A 7,980-nucleotide genomic window follows, 5' to 3' on the forward strand; every position below is an offset into this window, starting at 1 on the left:
GTGCGCCACCACGCCCGGCTGAACCATTTTTAAAATGTCAAATTTCATCACTTCTTTTGTTGGGGAAGATAATAAATGAAGAAAGTGGTACTATAACAGGTAGTAACAGTTGCTACTGAGGCAAAATAGGGAATGAATGGGGATGTGGGGGTGGGGCAGAGAGGAAAGAAGGCAGCAATCTAGTAGGTGCTCTTGGTAGAACAGGCAGCAGGTACAAAGGCTCTAAGCAGGGGCTGTCCTTGCGTGGGGTGTCCCAGGAAACACCAAGGGGGCCAGCATGTCAGAAGCAAGGCAGAGCAGGAAGAGTGACAGAGATGAGGTGGAGTGGAGGGAGCTTTGGCTTCTCCGCGGACTCCAGAGCCAGGGGCTCAGCACATACTGCAAAGAGTTTGAACTTGGTGGTACTTCCTCCCAGATGGCTGTCAGGACAACGGATGAGGACCAGGGATGGTTTCTACCCACGTCTAAGTACACGCCCTTTCTCTCTCCTTCCCACAGTGCTTAGCTTGAGGTGCACAGTGGCTCCGAGAGTCAGGCCTTACTATGGGTGTCAGATGTGTCCTTTCTGAAAACAGAATCCATTCAGTCTCACGAAACCAACCCCCTGCCTTTCAACATGAGAGACTGTCGAGGGATCTCTACGTATGCATTGGACCCTCGTGGGCTACGGCTTCTGAAGCACTTGCTAGAGTGCATTTGTCACCCATAAATGGATGTTAATTGTGCTTTCCGGTCAGTTTTAGACATGTACATAGCAGCAGAGAAAACTTGAGCCACTCTTCCGGAGCGTTCCCAGGGGGAAGTGAAGCCAGGCGGTGGTTTCCTTTGTGCTTCAGTTGTCGCAAACAAGTGCCTTTTGTGTGATCCACTTTGCGCAGCGCTTTTGGGATTTTTTTTTTCATATTTGTGCATTCTCAAGTCTGCTGTTTGAAACATTCCTGAACAGGCTGCATGCTCTCCAGTGTTCCTAAGCTCTGGCGTGCTCTACTGAGGAGTTGTGTGTTTGATAGGTTCTGTTCCGGCTCTGCGATACAATGCCGTTGGAGGAGAATCAATTTTAATGAATACGTATGTGGAGTAAGGTGTCTCGAACAGAAACACATCAAAGAGGGTTGTGAATCGATTGGCAGATGAAAATATGACCAGAGATTTTAGAACATGTCAAGATCCTAACCTTGTACTTCAGCAGTGGCTCTGAATCACGGTTGGAGGCGTTACAGAGAATACAGTAACCAGAATCATGAAAATCGACTACATAGGGCCAAATGCTCCGCCACAGAAGTATGATGGGAATGGCTGTATAGGGATGTTAGTTTTACTCCACACTTGTCTGTATCAGATTTCAGGATTCAAAAAGAGTTCTGATAGCCCTTTTAGTAGACAAAAGGGCTCTCTAACCCTGTCAAGTGTTTCTGGACTCCAGGTGAGGGGTGGATGTGTGTGGCAGTAATAGGCAGGTCCCCCTTACACTCAGATATTTAGACACATGCTTACAGTTGGAGTGCTATCTAGGGATGTTTAAGAGATGCAGCCTTGCTAGGACATCATGGGGGTAGACTTTGAGATTTAAAAAAAAAAAAAACAAACCTTGCCCCACTTCCAGTTTGCCCTCTCTGTTTCCTGCTAGTGTTTGAAGCTCTCCGGTTTCCTGCTCCTGCCCCCATGGCTGCAACTTGCTGCCACGCCCTCTGCCCCTCCACCACGTATTTGTATCCCTCTGGAACAATAAACTAAAATAATGTCTTCCGGCTATAAGTTGCCCTGGTCATGGTGTTTTGTCACAGCAATTGACAAGTAACAATACTGCTTCTTGTTTCCAGGGCAAAATTTTGGTGAATCTTTTGGAGAGGAAAATATGATCAAAGAGATACTGGACCACAAAAGAGATCACAGGATTTGCTTCAAATCAACGGAAACGGCAGTACGTGTAAGCAGGGGTCGTGCTTCCTCTACACCCTTGAAGGTGGCTTCTTCCCTGGGAAAGCATAACCAGGTCCGTCTGCTGCCATTGTCTCAGAACAGTCAGAGCCCAGTTCTCAACCTGACAGCTTCCATGAAAAGACAGCAGCTGCTCACTGGATGTGCGGACTCACGCAGCTCTCATAACCCTTGCCTCAGTTTCCTCCTTTGTAGAGATCATGATGGCAACCTCATGTCCCTGTCTCACTGCGAAACAGGTCAGTACACCAAGAGAATGGAGCGCAAAGCTTGGCAGGGTGTGCTCGCTCTGTATGTTTTCCCTGCATCCGTATAACATCTCTCCCGGATGCTGTTCCTCAATGCCAGGAAGACCTTTAACCAAGAAATGCTCAACACTCTTGCCGTGTGGGTAAGATGGCTTGGTAGACAGAACTCAGAACAAGGAGTCAGGGGTTCTCATTCTGTTTCCTGTTGGCTGATAATGGGCTCTTGAGACCTCTTCTTCACCTGTTAAAAATAGAAGCAATGGCGACACCCCCCTTTGCACTCTCACATCTCTTACTCGCCTTCCCAGTATCTTGCAGCATCCCTATGGGCTATTGTTACTAAGCACCAGCAGGATTTGCACCCAAGAAATACTAAGGCTCTTCTTATATATGCAGCAATAGCTTCAAGGACAAAACCCAGGTTGAAGTCAGTTGGAATAGCCAGGCAGTGCAAAGCAAAACTCAGCAATTCAGAAGCCGAGGCCAGTTTCCTGAGGTCCTGTGGCTACTCAGAGGATGATCTTTTGGTCAAATCAGCATCCTTTCCATGGTATAGAAGGGGTTTGGTTTGGGTTCTCTGCCTCCTGTCTGCCTGAAGTCTATCATTGTTGGGGAAATGAGTGGATTGGGGAACCTGATTTATTCAGTAGGCGCAACTGTGATTCATCTTGATGTATTGCTGATAGCTTCTACAATGCTACAATTAATGCTCCTACATTGCAATATTGTATTTTTTACCATCTCTCTCTCTCTCTCTCTCTCTCTCTCTCTCTCTCTCTCTCTCTCTCTCTCTCTCTTTCTCTCTCTCCCTCTTTCTTTCAATACTATCCTTTGAGCTGGGATCTCCACACTGTACAATTGCCCCACCTTTGAACATATCTTCTCTGCTTCCATCCCCATTATTTTTACTTGTTTTTGAGACGGGGTCTTGCTGAGTCTCTCCAGCTATTTTTGAACATATCTAATAGCCCAGGTGAGCCTTGAGTTTGCCATCTTCCTCCCTCAGCCTCTTAGGTAGATGAGACTACAGGGGCACACCACCTATACTGCCTGAACTATCAGGCTCAGCTCTGGTTTTTGCCTCTTCTGAGTTCTCATGGAACTCAGTTCTTTCATGGAACTCTCTCTTAGTTCTCATGGGATAAATAAATGACTGAGTCACAACCATCCTGTTTCCTGAGGGGGCTTCTCTGGGTCGTGAATGTGAACAGAATCCACGCCCGCCTTCCCTTCTTTATGCCTCTTTTTCTGAAGCCACAGTGCGTCGTCCTTGGGTGTGTGTACTGTGCTTTCTGTACAGTTGTGTAAGCCTGATCTTTTCCTTCACAGCTATCTCTGCCACTGGCTGGTGAATGTGCTGCACCCCCTCAGCCCCAGACTTGGCGGGACAAAAAGGTCTAAGCCTCCTCCTCTGTGCCTCCCTCCCTGATCACACAAGCTCACTGTGACCGATGTCTAGCAGCATGGCTCCTGGCTATTTGCTATGTAGAGCCACAGTGCCCCCCCCCCCCCGTTGTCTTTCCTGTGCAGTCACAGGTGTGATGCTAATGTTCGAGGCACCTGGTCCTATCCTTACAGAGTTGAAATGAACTTCATTTACTCATGTCACTAACTAAAACATACAAATGTCCGGTAGAAATGGTGTCCCCAGGTCTGTATTGTCATTGGAGCCTGTCTCAGGGCCTTGGGCCTGTGGGGAGGAGGAAGGATTATGTGAGAAGTTAATGCCAGCTTTGCATCCTGTTTTTCTGTTTAGTTTAGCAGCAAACCAGACATGGTTAATAATAGATTGTGTGTGTCTCTCTCTATGTAGGGGGGTGACACCCACATCTAAGCACAGAAAAAAAGTACATCTACTAGTAAACAAAAAAGGCAGAGAATGCAGTAAGAGTCCCCATGAAGATACCTCCTGCAGGGAGCCCTCCCTAACACTGCTGCCACAGCTCTGTCTCCTGCTCCTGGTGTAGGAGGACTGTCACCCATGGTATTATATAGCTCTCTGCAAACTTGTTTCTCGCCTGACCACGGGCTTTGCGATATCACATACTATACTGTTTTTTTTGTTTGTTTGTTGTTTGTTTTTTATTGTCAACCCAATACAAACTAGAGTCATCTCTGTTAAGAAGCTGCCTCCATCAGATTGACCCCTGGCACGTCTCTGAGGCATTTTCTTGATTGCTGATTGATGTGGAAGGGCCCAGCCCACGGTGGGTGGTGCCACCCCTGGACAGGTGGGCCTGGGTTATATAAGGAAGCAGGCTGAGCCTGAGATGAAACATGAAAGCCAGTCAGCAGGTTCCTCTGTGGTTTCAGCTTCACGTCCTGCTGAGTTCCTCCTGTCTTGCTTTTCCTCAATCAAGAACTGGGGCTTAGAAGTGTAAGCCAAATAAATCTTTTCTTCCCCAACTTGCTTTTTGTCTAGACGCACCCCCAACCTGCCCCAGCTCTGGGACTTCAGATGAGCCCCTTTAAGTGGACATTGAGGATCCAAACTCGGGTCCTCGTTCTTGCACAGCAAGCAGGTGACTCCCTGAGCCACTCTGGTCCCTGACTTCATGCCGTGGCTGCTGTGACTAGAGCTGTGGTGATGGGGTGCAGGTTTCTCGAATACACTGCTCTCATTTCCTTTGGCTTCACAGTGGTTAAGTATCGAGTCTTATGAACAGCAAGAGTATTTGAGTTTTCTGAGGGATGTCCATACCACTCCATTACTGCTGTGCTGACTCATCGCTAACCAAGGACACATGAGAGTTCATGGCTTTCCATGTCCTTACCAGTATTTGCCATTTTCTTGTTAGCTTTCCTCAAAGCCAGGGCAACAAATTCTCGTAGGCATGGCGGTGGTGGGTAGGGGGATCTCTAGACTAGAAAGATCGGGCCACTTTGTGCTGCCTCCTTACTGATTTTCCTTAGCTCTTCTGTTTCTTGGTATGAACACGCAGATACACATGCACATACACACACACATGCACACCTCTGAAGAGAAGCACAGTAGGTGTTAGTCAGAGTCAGCTCTCACGCCAAGAAGAAATAATATATTCTGTTCTCAGGAGTGGGAGGTGGAGGGAGGAAACTCCCACCCCACCAGCCCTCTTTATCTCATTGATTCAGAGTGAAAAAAGTAATTTTAAACTATCAGTGTTCATTTATGACTCCTATTAATCACACGTTAATAGCCTCCCAATTATTAAATTATGGAGATGTGTATTCCCTCACCCAAACAGAATAATTATTTACTAAAATAAATTAATGTATAGAAAAGCCTTCATTCTTATGGAGGCTGAAACTTAACCTAATGAGTTTATCAGGCTTAAAAGAAACCCAGACAGGCTTTTTGGGGGGTGGAATAAATGCAGTGATCACAGAGAGGCTTAGCCAGGAAGGCCTGAGCCACTTGCTATTCTTTTAAGAAACACAGCTCAAGTTGTTTATCTGTTCCATATAATTTATCCAGACGCACTGCTTCACAATTAACAGCCTGGGTTGAGGTGGGAGAGGGCTAAGATGTGTTCTTATAGCTTCCTCATTTTGATCCCCAAAGTTGCTCATTTTGGGCCCTCTTTGTTTTGTTTTTTTTTTTTTTTTTTGTTTTGTTTTGTTTTGTTTTTAATAGGCCTGCCAATCAGGGTGCTGCAGTGCACAGATCTGATCTACGCTGACAATGTGCTTGTCACTGGGAAATGCGTTTCTAGGACATAGGCCCTAGCAGGGTGGGGGGAGCCAGCCAAGGGGAAACAATTATGCAAATTTAAAATTTAAATTCTCTGGAGCCCCTGCCTCAGCCTGGGAGAGGATAAAGGTCTGCTTCCTATCTCTTTTTCCAGGGACAGCAGTCTCTCTTGCCACACATCTTCTACTGGGGATTCCTAGGTTATTTAAGCTTCTGCAATGTGGCCTCTGGACACATGGTTTGAAAACAGGACTTGGGGGTAAGTTGCTTGAACTCTCTTGGGTGTTGTTTTGTAGTTTTTTTTTCTTTTGGGGGGTTTGTTTGCTTGTTTGTTTGTGGCAATCACAAAGCCACTCAGCCATGTAAATTGTTTTATAGTGGCTTAGGTATTGCATCAATTCAACACTCACCAAAAGACACTCATTCACCCAACAAGCGTGTGATAATGTATGTACTTCAAAACCTCTAAGATAAAGAGGCTGAAGAAGTAAATGGCTCAGCTGTTAAGAGTATGCACTGCTCTTACCGAGGATCCTAGCCTAGTCCCCAGCATTTGTATAGGATAACTCACAACAGCCTGTAACTCCAGCTTTGGGTGTCCCAACAACCTCTTCTTGCCTATGTGGTTACTGTAGCCACACACAGACACACACAGACACACAGACACACACACACACTTAAAAACAAACTTTTTTAGTATAAGGAAGATTTTAAATGTTTTGTCTTCCCCAAAAATGTTGAGTATATGGGGTTATGGTTATATTAGTTATTTGATTTAATAATTCCATGATATACACATATATTAAAATGGCATTTACTCCTAAAATATATTTGACTATTTCTCAGTTAAAAGTAAAATTAAAGTAAAGAAGTCAAACATATATTTTAGGGTATATATGAGGATCTTCTAGCTTACTTTGTTTTCTTTTCTTTTTTTTAAATATTTATTTATTTATTTAATGTATGTGAGTACACTGTTGCTGTCTTCAGACACACCCAGAAGACGGTGTCAGATCTCACTACAGATGGTTGTGAGCCACCATGTGGTTGCTAGGAATTGAACTCAGGACCTCTAGAAGAGCAGTCAATGCTCTTAACCACTGAGCCATCTCTCCAACCACTTTGTTTTCTTAAATATGTATATCGGACATACACTTGAGTAGGGAAGTGAAGGAGACATCACGAGCTCCCTGCAGCCCTTGTTTGCACGGCAGGGGCCCCCTTGCTTGAAGGGCCATCAGAAAGCTTGTATGGGGAGATGATGAGAGGAAGAATGTGCAGATGCTTGTAACAACGTGGCTCATGGGTGTGTTGTGACTCACTAGACACAGAGCAAGAGGATGCCACTTCTGATGGGATGACACGGGATATATCTCTTCTTCTTACGAGCTTCCTTTGGCTCTCACCTGTTCTGATGAAGCAGCTGCCATGTTGGAGGACAGTCTGGGCTGGAAAACTGATTCATAAGCAGCCGGTGACGACCTCTGACTAGCAGGCTGTGGCAAAGCAGAGGATCACTGCCACAACCACAGGGATGGACCATGGAGAAGGTTCCCCTAGTTACCCTTTGGGGGACAGTTGCCCCAGCCAGAATCTCCAGCACAACCTGTGAGACTCAAGGCTGAGAGAGATCCGGGTAGCATCTCCTGGATTCTTGCTCCAGACATTGGGAGCCACTGAGCGTTCTCAACATCCAGTTTGGGGTGCTGAAACAGAACAGTAGAGGGAACACCACAGAAACACTCATTTCTCATGTTCTAGAGGCTGGGAAGTCCAAGGTCACTGTGCCAGATCAGGCACTGCCTTTTGACTTCCACATATAATGGAAAAACAGAAGTCCGAGTTTCTTTCTCTTCTCAGGATACCAGTCCTGTCACAGAGACTCTACCGGAATCAAGCAGGCCCTTTCTCCTCATGGCACCACATAGGAATCAGAACTTCCATATGTGAATTTAGGGAGGACACAGTACAGTGTCCGTATAGTCTGCTTTTATGGCAGTAGATAATAATATAGGGACGGGGGAGGAGAGAACGATTATGAGTTAATGCACAAAGAAGGAAGTGTTAGTTGATAACAAGGTGCTGCGGATTGTTAGTGGAAGGTGATAGGTCACTAGAAGTTGG

Source organism: Mus caroli, chromosome 7 (assembly GCF_900094665.2).
Source record: "Mus caroli chromosome 7, CAROLI_EIJ_v1.1, whole genome shotgun sequence".
In the NCBI taxonomy this organism is placed as follows: Eukaryota; Metazoa; Chordata; class Mammalia; order Rodentia; family Muridae; genus Mus; species Mus caroli.